At 39.8% G+C, this 23,719-nt stretch overlaps 1 protein-coding gene and 1 long non-coding RNA gene across 7 annotated transcripts in view; one reads left to right on the top strand and one right to left on the bottom strand.

Annotated features, from left to right (window-relative positions):
- LOC142050186 (urea transporter 2-like) overlaps window positions 1-1,342 on the bottom strand; it is a 300,623-nt gene extending 299,281 nt beyond the window's left edge. For 3 of the 6 annotated variants that reach the window (XM_075078583.1, XM_075078587.1, XM_075078585.1), the window contains exon 1: window positions 1,038-1,341. The gene's annotated coding sequence lies outside the window, so the exon portion shown is untranslated. Of the gene's footprint in view, window positions 1-1,037 lie in introns of all 6 variants that reach the window. The other 3 variants (XM_075078584.1, XM_075078582.1, XM_075078586.1) reach the window with 2 other exon arrangements.
- Window positions 1,343-1,802: 460 nt separating this feature from the next.
- LOC142050077 (uncharacterized) lies at window positions 1,803-22,857 on the top strand. Its single transcript, XR_012657910.1, has 3 exons — window positions 1,803-2,117; window positions 2,706-2,888; window positions 22,812-22,857. It is a non-coding gene; the product is annotated as an uncharacterized LOC142050077 (long non-coding RNA).
- The last annotated feature ends 862 nt before the right edge of the window (window positions 22,858-23,719 follow it).

The following is a 23,719-nucleotide window of genomic DNA, read 5'->3' as shown; positions in this document are numbered from 1 at the left end:
CCAGTGTGGAAAGGGGAGGTAGGGGAAGCTATAATGCCATTCATCACTGGATTACCACAGATCAGTGCAAACTGAATGAGCAAATACTTTCTTTCTAGTCTCTTTCACTTCCAGTTTCCTTTTTTAAAAAAAAAAAAAAAAATTATTTTAGCCTGATATTCGTGTGCAAGAGGTGAACAAATAAAACATACTTACTGAAATGTAAAAATGGAGAGAGAAGAGTGAAAATAAAGAGGAGGAAATATTTCTAGGGCTGGTTTGTATAACACTGCTTTCCAGTGTGTTGCAAATCTACTGGTGTCCCTTTAAGGATACTTTTATCTTGGTTTATAAAAGCTAACAACATTAAAAATACAGTAATTAACATGTTCATAATGTAAATGCTAATCATTTAACATGTCAAGCATCTTCATCCCCTACTGAATCAATATGAATTATTAAAACAGACTCTTTAAGACCTTTAAAATCAACTCTCAAAGCATGCACTAAACAACCACACCATTGGCATACGGGAGCACCACGTTACAAATTCATGTGTTAGACTGTCTGACACACTTGTTCTCTTTGATGGGAAAAAACAAAGCCAAAAAAACTCCCCTCAAAATCTTATATTCATAATTGCATAATCTGTATGCATAAGTGAAATAATTTTATTTTTTTCTCACAAATTTTCTGAGTTTTTAAAACATATACAGGGTCAAAAAATGAAATAAAAATGTCTATTCAGGTTAAGAAATAAATTTTTCCACAACAAAATAGTGTGACAATCCAAAACACCATTGAAATAAATATAATAAAAAATAAATCTACTAAAGTAAAACTTAAAGTTTCTAGATTTAAAAGAGTTTCTGTCAGGAATATTTTTGGCCATGAAGAAAGCTATTTATGCTTTTGGAAATTGATTTTTAAATATTATAAGCAATGATTGACTCTTAAAATCAAGGTTATTCCTATATTTACTGCAGAAAGGGCATTAAAAAGGTTTATTTTCTAATATCTGCAAAATAGAATGGAATTATTAAGTGGATGCATCTTACCTCGCAGTCAGCTTATGATGCTTCGAGAAAGAGTCATGAAGTCTCTTTTGCATTTATATGTATGTAGAGACAGCCAAACATCTGCATCAGATGGCTGTTTCCTGGTCAACCCATTGAAAGAAGTTGTCAGATTTCTTCTTTTTTTTTTTTTCTTTTTTTTTTTTTTTTTTTTGTTACAGATACAAAATAAATGAAGTTTTGCAACTGAGTGCAAAACGCATCACATAAACAATGGGTCTCAAATACTTTCCTATCAAATTGCACAATGCTCATGTTAACATCTTGTTCTGTTTGAACAATCAGATAAGAGAATGGATGTTAATAGGCCAGAGGTTGTTCTTGCTTTGGGAAAATCCTCTGTGCTCATAAAGTAAATTGATAAGTGTTTTTCACAATGCCACAGTACTTAACTACAACTGGACTCGATTTTCAGTGGGAGTGAAAGAGCACACCCCTCCTGCAGCGTATACACCCAGGTTAACTTACACCAGCTGGGAATTTAGCCCTCATTTTCTATATCTTGATCCACCTGATCTCAGGTAGAAGTTGAAGTTCTACCTTGGCAACCCTAAGTCCCTTCTTTATTGTGAGAAAGGAGGAAACTCATTTCAAAGAGGTTAAAATTTTACAAAGCTTGTGTACTCAGGAATAATTTATGAGGGCTTATATCTCTGATAGGAGATAAGAGCTCATGTACCTTGCTTTCCTACCATGAAAAATAGGTCTTAACCTCCTACCACCACCCTACAAAAAAAGCCCAACAAACCAACTAGGAAAAAGTTCAGCACTGCTTCAGATGCTCTGAGATTAGCACAAATTACAGTCAAAGGGCAAATAGAAGATGAAGGATTCCAGATATGGGGCAAAAATAAGTCAGCTACAGGTAGGGAGGCTTCTCACGCCTGTCAAAAAGGAGAAGAAACTACTTTATATTTGAGGGACGTGTCTTGCTGCCAGTCCCTTGTGACTTCATAGCAAAAACTTTTCACAACAGGATATGAAATAAGCATGAGAGATGTGAGCATGGTCTACTGTTTTCTAATTCATCTCATGAAAAATATCACCTCCAAAACACTCCTGGTAAGCTCTTAAACCGTTCTGGCTACATTTTTATTATTTCTGAGAACTCAGAAGTATCACTGCACCAAGATCTCCTCTGAATTCCTATTTGAATTTCCCAAATGGTTTGTTAAGGCTACATAGTCATCAGATCGATGTGGGCACTTGATGCTCTAATATCTGCCTCTAGAGATAAACACAGTCAGACTTCAAAGATCGGGTAAAGGTGGGGAAGCTGAAACAATAATCTTGCTAGTTTTCTGGAGCTTATGTTCTCGTGACCTGAATGTGACATAAATTTTCCTTGTTTTTTTTTGTTTTGTTTTGTTTTGTTTTTTTAATTATATTTATACACCTGCAACAAATGTTTCTAAAGTCAGAGATCCAGAGTCAAAAGTTTGACATAAATGAAAACAGGATTACAATGCACTTAGCTTTTACAGGACATTATTTGTATTGCTCTTTCACAACTCAAAGCACCTACAGAGCAAGCATTAGGCTACAATTTTACCAAAGTAGTTAGGGAAATTACATAAAGGCAAGATACCAAACACCAGGATGAAAGACTGGGGACAAATGTAACCAAACTAGATTTTTACTTTTTTTCAGTGATAGAATAAGACAACTGTCCAGCAGAGAAGATGTGAGGATGAATCCATGAAGAATGGGAAGGAAGAAGAAAGGCAAAGCGGGGAGATATTCCAGTTGAAGGAGATGCTCTTTGGAGGTAATGGCTGTTTGTCACTGTGTTAATATAACCAAGTAGTGTGACCCTTAAACCGCTCCAGGACTGTAAGTATGTTATAGAAATATTACATAATACATAATAATACCTAATACGTAATGCTACATAATTAGATTACATTCTATTACGTATTACAATGAGAGGGAGGGAGAGTGCAGGGATCCCTCGATATAGGTAAAACCAGATGCTGGGAACAGGAATCTTCTATAACACATTACAAATCCTCACAAAACAGGAGCCCCTAGGGCCTGTCAGTATAAAACTGATCAATAGTTCAGTGAGGTATGAGAGACTAAATAAGACAGGGCGGTTCAGTGGATTCATTTGCACTTTCTAACACTCATGATACTGTGAGTTGTTGCCCAGGACTGAGCCTCCCAGGAACTTACATCACACTAATGACATCTTATACTAGATGGTTTGCTACGACTTAATTTTGCAGAGATGTAAATGGACACAACAGTATCAGAATGCGGTAAAAGGATTATCATCTGGAAAAGCTTACACTAATGGCATGAAAAGCGGACAGGATAGAAGGCAAGCAGATACAATAGAGTTGTGATGAGATTACTTGATCATGCATAGCTCCAGACTGAGTGTCTTTAATATAAGGAATTATTCTTTAGGGAAAGAAGCACCGAGTGACAGAACATATTGTTCATTTAATGCCCATAATTTTTTCCCACAAGATTTCATTTTAAAAACTATGTCTTTCTATTCTATAACAATGGTAATTTGCTTATTACCACATGAGGAAATTGGTGATAAAGCACAGTCCTTAAGTATGCATTGCTGTAATTTAAGCAAATACAGTATCAAGGCAAGGTATTAATATACAAGCCAGCTTGGTAATGTTCAAGTTCAGGTTCTGTACTATGCGTAGAAGGAATCAGGAAAAAAATATAGAATTTGCAGTATGACTTGCCGTTAGCTTCAAGTATCTACTGACTCAGAAGAGATATGTCCAGTAGTTTGTCATTTCTGCAGGAAAGGTATAGTGAGTGACATTTCTATTAGGATGCAGACATGGTGAACTATATAGTATCTGCAGTGAAAAACTATCTGCTGAGAAGAAAAATCATGTGGTTGTCATGTGTATCTGATCCTCTAATTACACATATACACACAGTCATTATTAAAAGAAGAGGCTTCTCCAACAGAGAATGCTTCCAGCAGGATTAGACTTGCAAACCTCTGCAGATCTGTCCATTTTAGGGTATGAAGACAAATCTTAAAAGATTAATTAACACTATGGTCTGGTATTCTTAGAGATGGGAAATTAAAAAGAGGGACAGGGAAAGGAAGTGAAGTCACACAGCAGCTTGTTTAGAAGACCAGAAGAAAGCCAAGACCAACATCCTTTCAAGCTGGCCACAGACCTGAAATCAAGATTAGCACACTGGGGAATGCAGAAGTTTGCAAATTTGACCTTCAGATAGCTTATTTCTGGCTATGGCAGAACTTTTGCCCTCATCTACCTTGGAGTCTATTGTCAGCTAAAGGGAACCTGTCACCTCTGAAAATCAACCTGATTTTATTCCCTACTTCTCTCCAAGATCCTGTGCACAAATTTGACTTACATCACATATGACTGACTTTGCAAGACAGATACAGAGAAAACTCGAATTCAAGATGAAAACCTCTCCTGATTCTTCCAGTATAGTGAAAAAAGAATCAAAACTGATAGGTTTATATGCAGAACATATACTGATCATGTATTTCACATCAATGAAGGTGCTAGGACATTAATGTTTGGATGGAAGGACATAGAAAGACATATACATTGCAGCAGAGCTCTGTGTCTCAGAGGTCCTCCTTTCCTGGAAAAAAGCCTCACCAAATATAATCAGGGACCAGCTGTGATGGTCCCTCTTCCAGGATGCGACATGAAAGACTAGGCTCATTTCTGGATCTGATGCTGTCTAGGCTACAGAAAAATATGTGGACAATATCTTTTTATCATCCCTCCTGACTGATGATAGGGCAGATGCTAACGCCATTTTTGAAGAATGCTGCCTGCTGCTGTTATAGAAGTTGGGACAGAAGGACTGCCGACCAGTGACCACATTTATACTCTGTGAAAAAGGAGACAGGGAGAAATATCTGCTCTAGTAGAAAGAGGTGGAATCATGCTTGCCTGAGCCCAGGCTTGGGTGGGATCCCTTAGGTCCCATCACAGACATCAGTGATTTTAGATCCTGTCTATGTGAAAAGAAAGCTTAAATCCTTCCTGAGCTCCTTGACCCTTTGCAGCCCATCATAGCAATACCATGTATCCACACTGTCAGCAGTGAGAGCCCAGTCCTCAGTTCCTGCAGAGACACCAGCCTGATAGTTCACATGGCTCCTCTCAGGTCCAGCCTAACAATGAGATGAGGGTGCCAACCCATGACAAGATACAAGATGTCCTCCAGAGGCAAGGGCTTGGGGACAGTTTTCAGTACGGATTTGCAGTCCTTTAGGTTTTGTGCATATAAGGGCTGCATACTCTGGGCTACTGGATTGTCATGGCCTTAATCTTGTCCGAATCCACCACAGTCAGGTTAACAGCAGGTGTAAGCATTGCACTGGATGGAGTAGGAAAAGCCAAGTCATGCTGACTGAGATCGGAAACCCAGTCATGGTACCTCCATACACAGGAGCCAGCTGATGCCAGGGAAAAGAAACAAAACACATACATCTGTTTCTTCCATGCCCATTTTTCTTGGCCGAATGCAGTGGCAGCGAGAGACCTTGGGGACAAAGTTGCAGGAAGCAGAGGAAATCACAGGTTTTTCAATTTTATAGAATACCAGCAGGCAGAGTGGCAGCTCAAAACTGGAAGAAATGTACCATGCTGACACTCATATACCTCCTGTGAGCCAGACTCCTTTATTCTGTATAAAACAAATGCTCATTGTGGGATCAGTCGGCATGGCAAGGAGACATTAAATACCTCCTCCTGCTTCCCAGCAACACCAGTCCTACAATGAGGGATCATCCTGAAATCACTGCCCCTGCAAGAAAAATACTTCATACATCTCCCAATGCTCAGCTTTTTTCTCTGTGGAAACATTGTTATTTGAAGAAGAGGAGCCTGCTTTAAACAATTTGCTCTGCTCTTACTGTGACAGAGTTTTATCTACCTGTCTTGCTATTTTTCATGCAAGCCTTCTGGCTGCTCTGTGTCTGAATTCATAGAGCTTAATATAAGTCTTGCAGCTAGGAAATAGCTGAAATGTAAGAATACAAAGTTATTGCATCTCTGACTTCAGGCAACTTCACTGTGGCTTTCTTCATCTTGCAGTTCCACCTCTATCACCAAAATCCTTTGCTGAAATATGAACCCTAAAAACACAGAGTCCCACACTGTAACAGAAAAAGAGTGTGCTTTTCTGGGAGCCACCCATGAGAGAGCACTTCAGTGTTTCACTTCCTAGTGATTTTTCAGCTGAAAATGTTAGGTAAAATAGTATCAATACATCCAGGCTGTGACAATATCTTCCACAAATCATTTCCAAGTTGTTTTTTAATCTTCCCCAAGGAAACATATTTTTTTCAAAATTAAAAATCTTTCTTTCTATGCAAAGCATCAATACAAGTATTATCTCCGTATGAGACATTGGTACAAATGAAATGTGTATAGTGATTCAAATAGGCCTTGCTAAAACATGCTGATAAGTTAAATTCAATCAACTGCCTGCAGTTTTCTGGTAAAGCTCTATTTTATTTCAGTGTTTAGGTAAATGTCTGTTTCCTTTACTTCTCATTTAGCCTCCTGTAGTACCAATATAACATGCATGCAGGGATACTTAATTCCAAGGAACAAAATCTTCAGGACTTCATCTGCCCTAAAACAAACAAATCTCAGACTATTTTTAACCAAAGACTCCTTGAGATTTAAAGGTCTCAGTCCACAGTTTGCTGAATCCACCTGCTATTTATCTCAGCTGCATGGCTGGGACTCTGGCACCAGCAGGGTTTTATTTTCTGCTCAGCCTCCAGCAAAATTCTTATTGACTATTTTAACAGTTTTTACTTCAGGGACTGCCATATTATTTTTGACTCTAAAGAAGGATGGACACTTTATAGCAGAGGCCCCTGGGGGACCTGCATTTGGCACCTTGCTGTATTTACCTGTTATGTGGATACTACTCTATGGGTATCTTCCCTCTGCCTACATCTTCTGTCTATAAAAAAGGAGACACGCAGCTATCGTCATTAAGCTGGAGAAGAGCTATCAATTAGAGCAAGAGCCAGCAGTCATGAAATCCCTACAAGCACCTCAAAAAAATTAGAACAAACACATTTCTTTCTATTTGCTATTCTGTTTCCACATCTACTAACTACAGAGGCTCCCAAGAAAAACAGGAATGCAGCTGTCTTCTCACTTCAAGTGAGATCATTCAGTTCGGTAGGCAAAGGAAATAAACAGCTGAGAGAGCTCTGAAGTGGAGGTTGTTTCCTTTGGAGCTGCTGTTTATAACATGTATGCTGCAGAAGATGCTTATTTACTCCCTTTAGAATAGCTCCTGCACTCAGAGCAATTTTTGTTGTGTTGCTCTTACAGTCCTCAGAGAACAGCAGGGAGTATCCTTTTTTCGCACAAATCTTTGAGAAGCCACTTGAGATTCAGGCCTTCTTTAACAAGCCCTCTCTGCCTCTTGGGAGCAGGAGGACCTGTACCACTGCCTTCCTCTTCCTGAAGAAGACTGCAATTCTGATGAATTAAGAAAAACTTTTTTTTTTTTTTTTAATTAAAACGTAACCATACGGCCTCCTTCTGTTAGGGAGAATAGATAATAGATTAATGGCTTCAGAGTCAGTAGTATAACATGCAACAGTTCATGCACAGCCTGCACTATGTTGCGCTTCCCTCAGGGTTTTTTGAGTCTAAGCACACACAGCTATTCAGTCATACACACCTCTGCAGGTACTTTCTGCTCCAATCTGTACCTCTGTGGAGACCACCAGGGCATACCAGCAACAGTTATGTGACCTTTTGTTTAACCTACTTGTTGAAAATTAAAACAATAAAAATATAGAGTCAAAAAGAAACTTTCACAAATGCAAGTGGTTGTGGCAACTCCTCGTTAGGACTGTGGATAGAGAGGGACTAGATCGCCTTGGGAAGTCTTGCATCTTCCTTCACGTAACATGTCGCTCTGTGCCTAAACTTAATTTCCCTGGAGGCAAAACCATCAGGGCATCAGTATAAAATTTCAGGTGTAAGGAGATATTTTACTATCTGACGTTGGAAACCTTGTTATCAAGACTTCCCAAGACTTTGAAAGAATGACTTGACTTACCACAAACACTTCCTCTAGTAACATAACAATCTTTTGGTCTAGACACAGAAGTGGCAAAGGATATGTTGTTCTAGCACAAGTATGAGAGAAGCTGCTCAGCACCTGAACAAAAGTTTCCCACTGCCTGTCTGGCATTCATGAGTCTGGTTAATTTGTTAGCTGTTAGAGAATAAGATTGCTGAAATTTCCTCTTGTATACCTAAAAGACAACACTCTCCTCAGAAATGTAGCCTGAATAGGAAGCAAATACACTGCAAAAGTTAGTCCTGATTTTGCTGTTGCTGTCCATTGCCTGGTGAACTTAGGGAGAACAGCTGCATAAAAAAAAAAAAAAAAAGAAAAACAAAAAAATACAGAAGAGGTCTTGTGTTGCCCTATAGTTATAACTATGGTACAACTGGGTATCAGGGGTGTGCCTCAGGGCACACCAAATGTGCTTTGTCATGAATTCCCTGCCTGGTCTGGAGCTCCCTTGCTTATCTTTGAATAGGTGAGACGAAGGACTGGTTTGAGATCATAGAATCCTAAAATCATAGAATGGTTTGGGCTGGAAGGGACCTTTAAAGGTCATCTAGTTCCAGCCCCCCTGCCATGGGCAGGGACACCTTCCACTAGACCAGGCTGCTCAAAACCATATCCAACCTGGCCTTGAACACTGCCAGGGAAGGGACATCTACAACTTCTTTGGGCAACCTATTCTAGTGCCTCATCTCCCTCAGAGTGAAGAATTTCTTCCTTATATCTAACCTAATTCTACCCTCTTTAGTTTAAAGCCATTACCCCTTGTCCTATCACTACATGCCCTTGTAAAATGTCCCTCTCCGGCCTTCCTGCAGGACCCCTTCAGGTGTTGGAAGGTTGTTATGATGGACTGACTGGGACAAAGTGTTTGACTGAGCTTTTAGCCACCTTCGCAACAAAATATTTGACTAATTGGTGTAGCAGCTCACCAAGTGGGGATTTTAGATGGCCCCAGAGATATCCCCATTTAATTAGCCCCTGCTGTGCCCAGACTAATTCACAGACATTATTTGTAAGCAATTTACATAAATAAGACACTTGTAAATAAGAGAGTTCAAACTGTTCCTACAGATACAGAAATTATCACATAGTTCCATCTTTTGCACATAGTTTGGAGACATAGTGTAGGTAGTTTAAGCAAATCAACAGTAATGGATCTGGTGTGATCTTGTAGGACCATGGACTGCGTGGGTAGAAGGATTGAGCAGTGCAGCAGTTTTGTGACCAAACTGCTCCTTAGGGACATCATTCCTGTGACTATTAGAGTCACTCTTAAAAGCATGAGTTCTTTCCTTTTTCTGTTAGAAAGTGGCATGCCACCAAACTCCTTTATGTAGCCTCAGATCACTTCATCCAATATGGCCTTGTCTGATATATTGCAGGTACTATTTTCTGTATAGTGCTTTAGAAAACAGGAAAGAAGTATGAAGACCTACTGGCCAATTATCCTGCTAAGCTTGTGTGAGACAAGCTTTTAACACTAAAGTTATTTGCAAAATACTGTGGGAAGTGTATGCATGATTTTCCTGAAGCATCCTGTGGATTTGAGTAGTTCTGGTTAATCTGAGTGGAGAAGAAAATGCGCACATGTGTGTGTGTTTGTGTGTACTGCACTTCGGTCATAACAACCTGGGCAACGCCCCAGGCCTGGGGCAGAGGGGCTGGGAAGTGCCCGGCGGAGAAGGCCCTGGGGGTGCTGGCTGACAGCCGGCTGGGCATGAGCCAGCAGTGCCCGGGTGCCCAAGGAGGCCACCAGCCCCCGGGCTTGTGTCAGCACTGGTGTGGCCAGCAGGAGCCGGGCAGGGATGGGGCCCCTGTGCTCGGCCCTGGGGAGGCCCCACTTCGAACGCTGGGCTCAGGTTTGGGCCCCTCGGGACAAGAAGGGCCTTGAGGGGCTGGAGCGTGTCCAGAGAAGGGCAGCGGGGCTGGGGCAGGGTCTGGAGCACAAGTGTGCTGGGGGGCGGCTGAGGGGGCTGGGGGGGTTTAGCCTGGAGAAGAGGGGGCTGAGGGGAGCCCTTCTCGCTCTCTGCAGCTGCCTGAGAGGGGCTGGAGTGAGGGGGGGGCTGGTCTCTGCTCCCAAGTCACCAGGGACAGGACGAGAGGGAACGGCCTCAAGCTGCGCCAGGGGAGGTTTAGGTTGGAGATGAGGGGAAATGTCTTCCCTGCCAGAGGGGTCAGGCCCTGGCACAGGCTGCCCAGAGAGGTGGGGGAGTCACCGTCCCTGGAGGTATTTAAAAGAAGGGTAGATGTGCTTGAGGATATGTTTTAGTGGTGGACTCGGCAGTGACAGGTTGGCGGTTGGACTTGATGATCTTAATGGTCTTTTCCAACTTTAACAATTCTATGATTCTATAGTGAGAGATAATAAAAATAAATATATGAATCTATATTCATGAGAGAAGGGACGTTCGTTTTCCTGAAAAAGCAGCCTCTGAAGTTGCTCAGTGCTGTTGCAGCTCAGAGCAAGTTGCAGATTAATTCAATGAAAAGCTAATGTTTTTTCTTCTTGGTCTGGAACCTTTCAAAAGTGTTTGGGAAATGCTATGAAAGAATTTGTCTGCATGGAGCTCTCCAAAAAGCGAAACAAGAGGTGCTTCACACTCTCCTGTGAAGAAATCTTATTATATCTGCTCTAGGGGTGAAGGAATATGTAAGACATGTTCCTGCAGGAGAGGAAATTAATTTCAATTAATGGAGACCTCAAAAATTAGGCACAAAAGACATTAATCAACGAACCAACTTTCCACAGTGTTGGTTTTACCCACTATCCCATGCTCCTTAATGATTTAATTTAGTGCGTGCAACATTTAACAGCCAGGGCAATACCAGGACTCAAGTTAGAAAATTGTTGCCAGTAGAAGGTGCAGGATCTTGTCATTAAATCAAAGCATTGAATCCCTTTGTATTACCTAGAGGTTGCTAAAGGATGTTTTTTGTTGTTTTTTTTTTTTGACAAGGAAAGATAAGTAAAATAAATAAATTGTCAGAAATGTCTTCCTTCCATGGTTTGTGTAAATTTAGGAAAGCATGGTGGAATTAAATGTGACTGAGATACACAAAGCCCTGCTTTTATGTCAGTCACAGGTAATCTGTGGTATAACATACCTATGAAAATATCGCATGGTCTAAGAAGAATAAGGACTAATTTGAGTATCAGAACTCATGAATTCCAGTCATCAAAGTTTTTGTCTTCTGCACACAGGGTTAAATAATGCTCAATACTGAATACAACCGTCATCAGGGAATCTGCACAATCCTCTTGACTGAGAAACGGCCTCTTTGCTGTCCTGGGTTTAGCATATTTCTGGTTCTCCCATATAATTTTTAAATTTTTAATAATTCTTTTAATTCTGAATGTTAAATCTGTTGAATTCTTTCTCTTTGGGGGAGTATTAATGGGGCACCTTCCACCACTTGGCCACTTCTTTCAAGGATGCTGTGAGGGCTGGGCTGCTCTGACAGCATCACTCCTCTGTCAGATCTGCAGCTGATGAATGGATCCAGCAATTATTAGGTGGGACTGACAGACAGAATGATCATCCAAGCCTCATTTCCTGAAGAAACCAGGCTAAAAATTGTTCAGTAATTATCACTAATTAGCCAGGATGCATCTCCAGAATTCAAAGAGGAATATTTAATCTGTTATTTAAGTTAATATTTTTTTCCTTTCAACACTAAAACAATCATTTTTCCCTACCTCACACATTCCCAGAGGTTCTTTCAAAGACCCGCCTCCCTAGAGCGGCCATCTAGGTCATTTCTCTATCCAGATTCCTTGAACACTGCTCCTATGGTCTTAATAAACAGATTCATGATGGATAACATAAGGATAATTCATGGATAACTTGGATAACTCTCAGGCTCTGGCAATAACAGGTTTCCTCAGGCAGTCAAAATAACTGGGTAACTGAGTCTTCTAACAACCCCAACAGAGTGAGAATGAACTTGGATGACAAAGCCACCAGACCCTGGAGGTGGAATTGCCTTTGTCTTTCCTTGAACAAGATGAAACCATCCTCCCAAAGGTTTTGAGTCTTTCCTGCTATGTTTTACTATACCATGGAAAAAAACAAGGTTTTCCCATAAACGCAGCTCCAGTTTACTGGGATGGAACACAACACTTCCATATTTGCAGGATCTGTGTAAAGCAGGTATTCTCCTGTGGTGTTTCAAAGCAGTTGCAGGTTCTCGGACTGCGACAAGCTGGACTGGAAACAAACCCATTGGAAAGTTTCCTGCAGCCACCCTAGACTTGACTATGTGTCTGCTCCCTGATCTTCTCAGCAGCCCCAGAAACTCCACTGCCTCCCTGTTTGCTGGGTTTTCCTCTAACGTCCCCCTGGCCTCTCCCACTCTCTACAGAGAAGACGTCTCTCTAATTGAACTAGAGGGCTGCAACCCAGACTAGGCAAGCGGGTAGTCCTTCTCACTGCAGCTGGGCTGGACGCTTTTGGCAGGCAGAATGGGTGATCGATCAAATTTGGGGATGGCCGTACATCCGCTAATGGGTAGGAGCAGGAAGGAGAGGCGGCTGTTCTGTCAGTGCAGGTGGAAGGGAAGACACGGCCCTTCGGTGGGAAGCACTGCTGTATGTGTACATCTCAACTCTGTGAAATGGGTTTCAGCGCTGCTCTGTGGGATAAACCATGACGTTTGCATTAGGCCGTAGTTTAACAGCTACTGACACATAAGGATGTCATGCTACCAAAAGAATGACATCACAATGTGGCTTGATTGCATTACAAATGACCTCAACAGGACCCTAAAAGTGATTCTCTGATATTGTGTTAAACAGATTTAAAGAACTCTAAAGACTAATGGGTTATTTCCTTGGGGAATAGTGAAGGAAAATAGCAGAGTTAAGGGTATTTACTGGTAAAAGACAGGTAAGATAGAAAAACCCAGTGTCTTCCAGGAGGACTGCTCCAGGGCTGCAGCACTTCACTGCAGCCAAACAGAAGTGGCCAGGTCTATAAAGACCATGTGGGAGAAATTTTTAATAATGGTAAAAAAAGAAAGATATATTTTTTCATCTTGCAAAAGAGAGCACATGGCACAGATTTAACGTGGTAAAAGAGCAAGTATTAGAGAGAAATTGCTTTTTGTGAGTGTCTGTTTCAGTTGTTCAGTTGGTTATAAGGCTAATGTTTCCAGAAGAGGATTCCCAGCTATCACAAAACTATATTTAATCTTACACTTTTGACTTCAGCCTAGCTGAAAGCAACAAAAATTCCTGAATGCAGAAAAGAAATACTAATTTTAAGTGTAATTTTATAATTTCTGTATTTCTTTATTTCTAAAATGATAGAGTCCAACAAGTAAGCTATTATTTTCTTTGAAAGACTTGGCTTTTGACATTTTCATATAACTCAAAATTTTCAACATCTGCCTCTAATTAAGAAACATTTTTCTACTAGGAACAACAATTACAGTGTCTGAAAGTGCTGTTGCATGGATATGATTCATATCTCCCTCCTAAGAAGCTCATCTTATGTCCTGAAATTCAAGATTTGTAAATCCTTTAACTAAACATTTATATCTGCTACTTAGGCCTTGATTGTGCAGGTGCTTAATTTTGCAATGTTTTGCTGAGGTTGATCTGCAAATGCATAACAGACGCGTAAGTGTTTTGCAAGTCTGGGAACTTTTCTGTCAAGGCTTTTCCAGTTTCAGGTAATATATTGCATTCTGTCTCCTGTGCAATACATTTTACAGTAAAAAATGCCTCATGTGAAAATTGAACTTCCTGCTCTGACTGCCAACCACTTTCCTCAAATCATAAAATAAGCAAAGAAAGATGTCTGGCTGAAAGCAAAAACAAAAACAACAACAAAAAAGAAAACTAGCTGTCTAAATTTTAATTTTAGATAACCATTAAGGTTTGTTTGTTTGCTTGTTTTGGGTTTTTTTGTCAGCTGGTAACAAGAACCTTTTCCTCTATTATACATTGCGGACAACTGTATCAGGAATATAATCTGGGCTGTATTTATTTCTGCATACAGTTCTCTGAGGTGAATTTATCTAGATATTAAGATGACCTCTTCCCTGACAACTCAGTGCTGCTTGCCAAATGTTTGATAGGAGAATGATACATGACAGTGCCATGTCCTTCCCTCACCTAAAATAATACATAATAGCTGTATATAACCTTGGAAAGGACACTGTTGTGCTTCAAATACATATCTGCATTATTCTAATTTTTAAAAAGTCAAGTAAATTATTAGTATGGTTTAGCACAGGAAACAGTGCAGGACAGACAAAAAAAATTATTTAATTAAAAAAAAGTAAAAGTCACCCTATTAAAATATACAAACCAAAGGGGAAAGCCACTGCTGGCATGGCCAAGAGTCCTCTGTTTAACTGTGAGGGCTGAGTGGGCTTTGTGCATATTTTTTTCTCCTTTTTTAGCACACAATAAAGAAATACAGCGTGGAACTTCAAGTCAGGTTAGATTTATCATGTATTTCTTCTCTCATGTGGGAGCTCCGAGGACAGGAAGTTCTGTCAGCTGAGAAGGTCTGGGTTTGAATTTGGGGAGGGTTTTTTTGGTCAAATATTTGAACATTGTCAGAATATCCTTTTGGACACTTGTAGATTAAAATATTTGGAATTTTATTAACCAGTATTTTTGCTTTGAAATTTGAACAAATTTGTACTTCAGAAATAGTATTAAAAAAGGACAAATTTTAGAGCTGTTTAAAAAAATTCATAATTTGAGGTGCACTGATACATTTTCTATTTCGATATACATATGTGTATGAAATTTTGAGTTTTCACCCCTCACTGGGATGAAAATAATGAAGAAAATACCATTCATGCAGTTTCTTACCACCTCTATGCATCACACATTATTGCAATTGAGTTCACCTGAAGTATTTATGCTTTATATAAAAAAAGGTGTTTTTTTCATGAACAACTTTTCCTTGATTTGCTTGTTTTTCCCCTCTGGCATATATTCCTTCACTCTCTTCTCCCTCAAGTCTGATAGATAACAAATGCATTGTCCTCCAAGACCTTCAGCACAGCATGTGCTCTCAAAAGAACTCAAGTAAGGGATGACTTAAAGAAGGAGAAGAAGAATTATTTCATTTGTGGTGTTTTCTAGTTTTGTGGTTTTGTTGTAGATTTAGGCCTGCCTTCTTTGTCCATCTGATTATTTTTTAAAGATATTAGAGAAAATGAGAGAAATAGGTACCACTGAGTACTGCTTTATAATCTAAGCAACAATATAATAATATTTAATGTGGAAAATTACAAAGGAATAAATCACATCTTTAGGATATTAGCACTGAAAAGGAATGGCATAGAAGCATTTTAGGCCTGGCTACATCTGATGCAGATTTAGATATGAATTTTGTTTCTGTAGTCATCATTAAAAAGGAGATCTTGCAAAGTTTATTTTGCATACTTATCCTCAAACCTTGGAATTAAACTTGTTGATTTAAATCGAACTAATGATTTATGTAAAAATAAAAGATATGATTTCAAGTACATAATAATGAAAATTAGGCCCTCTCTCGTAGAGCGAGGGCCTTCATAGAGAATGAAGCTGAAAGGTAGAGATCTTGACTTGAAAAGTAGTTGATGATATTTTAAGCCAGTGACTTCCCTGCACTTACTTAACTGTGACCGTTTCAATGTGACCATGCTCTAATATGATTATGGTCATTTATGTTGGTCTGATGCACTTGCAAGGAGCCAAAGTGTCTTCAGCACTGTTCTCTTTTGGCCCCTGCCATGTGCTGACCCATATCAAAGCCTTGCACACGGGTGCCAGAAGCTCCAGGCGCAATAAAGTGTGTGTGGAAAATATGCAAATCATTCTCAGGCAGAAATTTCCATTTCCATACCAGCAGTTTTCACTTTAATCCTTTTGCCTTGAAGATTTCATTTTCTTGGGAGAAGGGGTAAGAGGGGTATGGATAATCGCTCTCTAGTTCCATTTCTGTTGTTGCAGGGCCCTGATACTGAGATCCCATTTCTCAAGGTTTATTGACTTTGATAAAAGCCTTTGACTTGCTGAACTTGCTCTCACTTTAGGTACAGCTATAGAATTATAGATTTCCTGACAAAATAATTAATCTTTCTCTTTCATGCTCTCTCTTTATGTACGTGTGTGAACCCAATAACCTCACTTATAAAATGTTTTTATGCAACTTCTATCTAAAAACAGTAAATATTTTTCTCATAAACTTCCAGGAGAAATGGCCAAGACAATCTCTGCCTTGCTGTGCTAGATATAAGAAACCACCACAAGTTCTGCCACTGTACAAGTCACCCTTGTGATTAATTAATGTCCTTGCAAGAGAGCTCGACAATGAGGCTAAGAAACAGATGGACAGCTGGGATGAAGCATCTCTTTTGATAAAACAACTAAATGGAGAGGCACACTTTCAAATTCTGCCCTAACCTTTTTCAGATCCCTACTGCTAATTTATTTAGGGAAAGACTATAAAAATTAATTCAGTTCATCTCCAGATTGTGAGATATAGTGAGACTGTTGCTCTGCCACTTCAGTGCTGTATTTGATGACCATAGATTATCTGGACTTGGAAAGCAAGTAACATGCTATGGCCTTAATGTGGGTTTTTTTGTTGTTACCATATCTTGAAAATCTATTGGGGTGGAATACTTTATATTCTAGATACAAATATCTTTAGGCAGAAAAAAAAATGTACTGTAGCAAAAGTATTGTATAGTTGTTTTAAAAACTTCAAAACTGGAACCAAACTTCTTGAGTCACATGGGAAACCTGTGATAAAACCAAGAAATTTATATCTTGGTTAAATCCTATGACTCAGATATTTAAGGAAGTTACCACAGTTTAACAAGTTTCTGTGGGTCAGATGAGCTGTGGGTATGGTCTGTGCGCACACTTAGTCCACATCCAACAGAAGATAATGCAAGTTACTGTAATGTTCTTCACTGCAGTCTAAGTTGAGATGGAGGATCCCACTGTAGCAGTAGACTAAGACCATACACGAGGGTATTTACCACAAGGGTGGTTCCTGTACAGTAACTCTGTCAGCCATGGCAACTTGGTTTGACGTTTGATCTCTCAGCCTGGTAAGCAGAGCATGAGACGTCTTCTCCTCTCTTTTACCAGATACCCCAAGGGACAGCTCCTAACTCTGGTGGTGTCATCACCTCTCAAAGTAGGGAAAGAATATTAGTGAAGTGAAGGCGATAAGCTGTACCTTTCTAAAGAAATCTGAATATCGCAGGCTTTTGCAGAGGAGCCAGCTTCCCAGTCTGTCTGTCTACCTAGCACGCAGCCATTATTTCTGATGCCATGTTAGATTGGCTAATCCAGCCAGTTCAGACTACCTTCCCCTTCCACCCTTAATGCACCTTTAGGGAGAACAAACCACAGCAAATACTCTGACCTACACAGTCAGATCCCTTCCTCATCACTTTTTATCTGCCAGACTGTCTTCTGTTTAATTACTTATTTATTTCTCTCCCAAGTCCCTTTGGAGATTTGTGGTTGATGATGATTTGTTTGATGCAAAAAGCCTTCGCAGTAGGGTTCTGGAGCAAATTTCATGTCACCAAGAGTATGAAAGGATGGAATGAAGTTGGTGCTAAAAGGAGATGAAGGCTGCTGTGGAAAGTAAAGTTCCAGCTTTCTGTTCTATGGCTATGATGTAATAACAAGAAAACAGGAAGGATTAAACCAATGAACAAAAAAATGCATTTTTAAGGAAGACTTAAAAAATAAAACAAGGCCTTAGCAGTACTTTTTATAACCTGAATGTAACAGGTAACTCTACTGAAGACTTATTTGGGAGTTTTAATCTTTTTACCAGCTTTATGAATGGCTGGATTGTATGTTGCCTCTGAACCAGATAAAATACATAGTGTTCTCTTTCATATTGGGCACAATAACTTTCGCAGCAAATATCTCAAATACTATCCTCATAGCAATGACAGAGTTTTATTTTATATTTATTTCAAATTCTGGGTATAAACAGACAGTTATCACAGAATCACAGAACCCCAGACTGGTGGGTGGTTGGAAGGTACCTCTGGAGCTCATCCCGTCCCACCCCTTCTTGAGCAGGCACACCCAGAGCAGGGGGCACAGGACCGCGTCCAGGCGGGGGGTGAATGTCTCCAGGGAAGGGACCCCACAGCCTCTCTGGGCAGCCTGTGCCCCTGCTCTGGCACCCACACAGGGAAGGGGTTTGTCCTCATCTTCAGGTGGAACTTCCCATGTTCCAGCTTGTGCCCATTGTCCCTTGGCCTGCCATTATAGACCCTCATATCTGCAAACATCAGAAAGAAATTTTCTAGGAGAGGAACAACTTTAACCCAGTGGCCACCCCTTGTCCTGGCATAATAAATGCATATGAAAAGTCCCATAAACTATTCTTGTGATACAATATTCATGTTGCCTTAAGCTTTTTAATGCCACTTTAGAGCTAGTAACTTCCCAAGAATACAGAGTGAGGTTGTCCCAGTTGTCTACTCATACCCTATCTCTCAGGCTTTTTCTGATGGCTCATGACTGATGGGTCTGATAAAATACCGGAGTTGACTTGTCAACTCTTTGCCCAGTAATAAAAAAACAGTTCCTAAGGACTTAAGTGTCATAATATACCTTCCTGTGATCTAAGTGATGGGCATAAATCTTGTTTTCACCTTATTTGCCATGGGTATTTCAAATGCACATAAAGTCTTTGGGTGTGTGTAACAGTGCAGTAAGGCATGTATCCCTGTAATTTTGGCCTGCTGCTCTCCCATGGTCTCTGCTTCATGCCACAGAGGTGGGAAATGGGTTCTTTTTCTTCAGCACCTACAACACACAAGAAGCCATCTTCACGTAAACAGTTCCTGAAGGTGGGGTCGATCTGATTCATGGTCAGACATTCCTGCTCCAAAGTTTGCTGCAGCATAATCATTTCCAGGGCAGACCTGTGGCAGAAAGCCAAGGGGCACCAATACTCGAGTTCTCTAGTCTGAGATTTACTACAGACGGTGGGTCAGAGTCCTAATTTCAGAGTTTTTTCCTTCCAGACTGTCATATTGTAATGACAAAACTAGGAAAACCTTATAACATCTGAGCAATTACATTTAAAATGCATATTAAATTTGCTATCAGTTTAGGTATGTGATTGTGCTTGTGTAAATAATAAAGTGACAATAAAGTACAAAATCATTTTAATACATTTTAACTTCAGACCTAAGACAGAGTTCTCCAAGGTTTGTAAGGTTGTTTTTTTCCTTCCTTAGTATCAAGTACTTATCCAGTGTACCTTGCAGGAGGGTTAAGTGTGAGTTTTTCCTGAGACAGCAAGGTTCCTCCTGGATGGTGTTGTACTGTGTTTTTTTCCAGATAATTTGAAGTCACTTGAAAATTGTTGTTCTTTCAATGACTTGTTCATCATATCTTATGGGAAAGTATATTTCATTAGTTTATATTTCCTGTGCCTTTGTCTTAGGTTTGGTGGGAATGAAATAAAAAGAAACTTGAATGAAATAGTCTTACTGCCTATTACCATGTTATAAGGTTGAGTTTTCATCTGTTCAAGCCGTTTAGCTTGCTTCACAATGTGTGGTTTGTCCTGGGGAAATAAGTCAATCCTAAAAAAATCTCTAGCTCTAGGCAAGGAAATGTCTCTACAACCCAATATTGAGTGTTGGACCAAGCTTCTGTTAAAGACTTCTGCGAGCTTCTTTACGAGCAGCTTAGCAATTTGATCTGTCAAGCTGATGGCTTAAGTATGGAGATGATGTGATGTGACCGAATTCCCATCCTCATATAAATAACATAGCTCTCTCCAGTAAACTGGGATTGCAGTCTAAATAGTTTGGGATACTTTGGTTTCTGAAGTACTACATTGCTTGCCTCACAGTATCCCAGTAGTAATGTCTAGCAGCTCATCTATTCCCCAGATGTCTGAGAATTAGTCTACTTTGAATAACTTGGATTGAAATGGTCTCTTTCCTGCCCTGCTTCTGTTCATCTTCTGGGGTTGGTTTGCACTTCAGGTATCTCTTTTCTTTGCTTGCCCTGCTTTTGCCCATGTGTCACCCATGCCAATCACGTCTCTGATGCCCTTGGCCATATTTAGTCAGCATACCGGGTTTGTAGACTCCTGTTTTGGATTTCCAACATAGCCTCTGCTTTCAGTGATCAGTGTGTTACAATTCAACTGACTACATCTGTAATGGTACTATGTATTTTTTATTCACACATCGTGATGCTTCCAGCATTTCTGAGGTTTGACTTGGCCATCTTCTGTGTGACTGCCAACCCTAACAGAATAGTACATCACCAGCTGGATATATATCTGATGGTAGATAACCATGAAATCTTTTACACACTAGCCAGCCTAGCTGAGGATATCCATATCTTTCTATGTTTTCTTTAGTTTCCTGCAGCTGAGAATCTCATATGTTAGTTTATTTTCATTTTTCAGTGTACAGAGCTTTCTGGATAAGAAACCAACTTTATACATCTCATTTCATTACACGTGGTACTGCAGGCTGAGTAACATACATTGAACTCATGCTGAAAATGCATTTTAGCCATTTTCATTTCAAAAGGTTCCTCTTCCCTGGAAAGAGAGCACACCATATTTGTGTTGCTCACAGTAGCATCCATACAAATTGTACCTAGTGTCCCTTGGAGGTAATGATGATGTATGCTTCATTCAGACCATTCTGTGCAGCCTCTTTCTCCATATCATCTTCTCTGCACGAGTAGCTGGCCAGCAGTTTTTTTTAGACATGAGATAGTTGAATCAAGTAACCATTTTATGGAGCACCTTTTCCAGTTGACATATTAAGGATTCAAAGACATTTAAGAAGCTTAGAAGATGCTTACTTTATAAATCCTAACAGTAATAATAATTTTAGTATACTTCCAAGAAGATATTTGCTATAATAATTCTATATTTTGGGAATTATTAGAAGCCATTGGAGCAGATGAAGTGTTTGAGGTATCATACCTCAACCAGTTGCAAACTTGCCTTAATTTTGTTTGTATTCAATTTCAAATGTATTCAGTGACTCGTTCTTGCAAACAGATGGGGTTGTAATTGTGACCTTCCACAGCTTCTGTCATGCTGCCTCTGTGGGCTAGGCATGGATGTAGGTGGATTTACATACATACATAAGTGCTAAGCTAGAGACAGTGACGAATGATTCAGAACAACTCCCAGCCAGGGCTTCTAGTGCCTGTTTTCCTGTGCAATCGTGGAAAGAAGCAGGAACCAACCTGTTGTAGGAGGTATGGCAATATTTCTATGGTAAATTAAGGAAGTATTAATATCACGACATTGCCAAAGACTCTGGGGGGTTTGTATCTGCAATACTGGGTATAGCTTTGCAGCACTTCATCACATTGCTGGTGTAAGCACGCTTTTGATTCTTGGACCCTTTGGCACTGCTCACCAGTGAAATGATATCCCATTATTTCATCTAGACAAATGAAGGTAAAGAGGCTAAAAGATAAAACATACCCCCAAGGACAGCTTTAGAAAAAGAAAATGGAAATGGATCCTAAACCTGCAAGGCCAAGACTAGTCCCAAACAAGTCAGGGCACAGAGGACACAAACACCTCAACCTGTGCCTGCTTAATCTGCAAATAAACAGGTCTAACTCATAGTGCACAAGAAGGAGCTGTAAAAGGAAGACATTTGTTCTGAGAAACTGAAGAGGTGTGCAAGCACAGAGAGGAAGCAGAGCTGTCAAATTCAATACTGCAATCTGAAAGAGTTGAGAAGTCAGGCAGTGACGAGGTCAGTGCTGTTTCTGAATAAGGAGAAGGTTATAGATTTGCTGTACTATCTTGGAAAAGTGAAAATTTTGAAGAGCTTACACTTAGGAATAAGTAAAATTATCAACAGTTGAAAAGCTGCATGGCATAGAAAGAAGTGGAGGAGTAACTAGCTCAGGGCTACTCAAGAGAGACAGAACAGCCCCCAGATTAAGGTGATTTAATTTAGGTGTTCATATGAAGGTGTATACGTGTGAGTTAGGTGCCTCAGCAATCAGTGCCTTAAACTAAAGTCAATGTAGGGGGAGTCAATACAGTCAATAGAGGCTGGCGTAAGGTTCAGCTCATTGTATGACTGCACTGGTTGCTTGAACAGTCTCTGTTCAGCCTACTGTGCCGGGAGGCTTGATTCAGTTACCAAAACACCGGCTTTTTGTGCCTTCTGGGATGCCCTTCATTATTTGAGACATTGCCTGGGTCAGTCAGATATGACCCAGGACCTGTGGGAGATACGTGCTCCTCTAGATCAACAATTAGAGACTATGTTGTATTCTAGAAAAGTCTCAGGCAGCATCTGCTACCTACATTTAGTCAACTGAATTGGGTTTTGGATTGTATAGAGATCACAGATACTCATTTATTCCTTTGTACACATCTAAGTGTAAGTGTCTCAATCTGTGATCTGAATCCCATCGTAAATAATGAATTATACTGAGTTAAATTTGAACTCTGGACTTCTCATGCAAGCAAGATTGTACAAGGAGGAACATACAGAGATTTAAGCCTTGCAACAGGATGCTTTACTTATCAGCTACTGTGAGAGTCACAGAGCATAGCACAACAGATAAAGCAGAACAAAGACAATGTGTGAGGTGTATATCTGTGGCTTTGGAAAATGTATTTTGTACTAATACTGTCTTAATTATTTATTCAGAAAGAAACTGTGAGATATGGGCACTCAAGGAGACTGAAGTAGCCAGGTAAGACCTAAATAATTAAGAAAGCCCAAAAATCAGGAAAGGAGAAAATGGTTGCATTGGTATGAAACAAAACAAAACAAAGAAACAAACAAAAACCAGAAAAAAGACAGGAAATCATTTTGTATTCACTTATCTATAAAAATATTCTTTAAAGGTAATAAAAGTCACATTTCTAGGAGAAAATTTCAGATTTCCTGTAAAACATTACTTTTCCATGAGAAAAGTAAAAGAAAATTGAAAATTACAATATTCTTTCAGGACAGTCCTGATGTTTCTTTCTCCCGGTATAGGTAATTTATGGAAGATTATTTCCACAAAATGAGACATGATGGTTGTGGGCCTTTTTTTTTTCACACTGGCTTGGGGACTTCCTTTCTCTCTGAAAGAGTTAAAACTAAGTAGCTCGGTCTTGCAAAAAAAGCCTTTGCTATTTCTCAGACAGCATTACTGGTCAGTAATGTCATTCTGTTTTACCAGTGCTGTCATATGGGAAGAAATGAAGCATGATTTATATTTATAATTATGATGTGCTACTATTGGGGAAGGAATGGTTAGATTCCGCCTAGTTCATAATGTTCCCTGTCTGTGACATGTCCTGTCCCTTTTGCTTCTCTACGGCGGTTTTAAACGGGGTATTTTTAGTCTTATTATTATTTCTTGCTGCCTGTGCTTTCAAGTTTCCCTCTGACTTTAATTAAAGTGTCCTTAGGCTTGTGCATGTAAAAAGCTAACAAGTTCACCCAGTCAAGATCTCTTGTAATTACTATGCAAAGTAGGAGTTCAAGTGAGGAGAACATCAAACAGTTTTTATGTGACATATGAGAGCTTGACACTGTATTTTGACAGGCCTGTTGCGGAATAC

Source organism: Phalacrocorax aristotelis, chromosome Z (genome assembly GCF_949628215.1).
Source record: "Phalacrocorax aristotelis chromosome Z, bGulAri2.1, whole genome shotgun sequence".
NCBI lineage: Eukaryota > Metazoa > Chordata > Aves > Suliformes > Phalacrocoracidae > Phalacrocorax > Phalacrocorax aristotelis.
The sequence above is the reverse complement of the archived record's forward strand: the minus strand, read 5'-3'. Positions and strand labels throughout refer to the sequence as shown.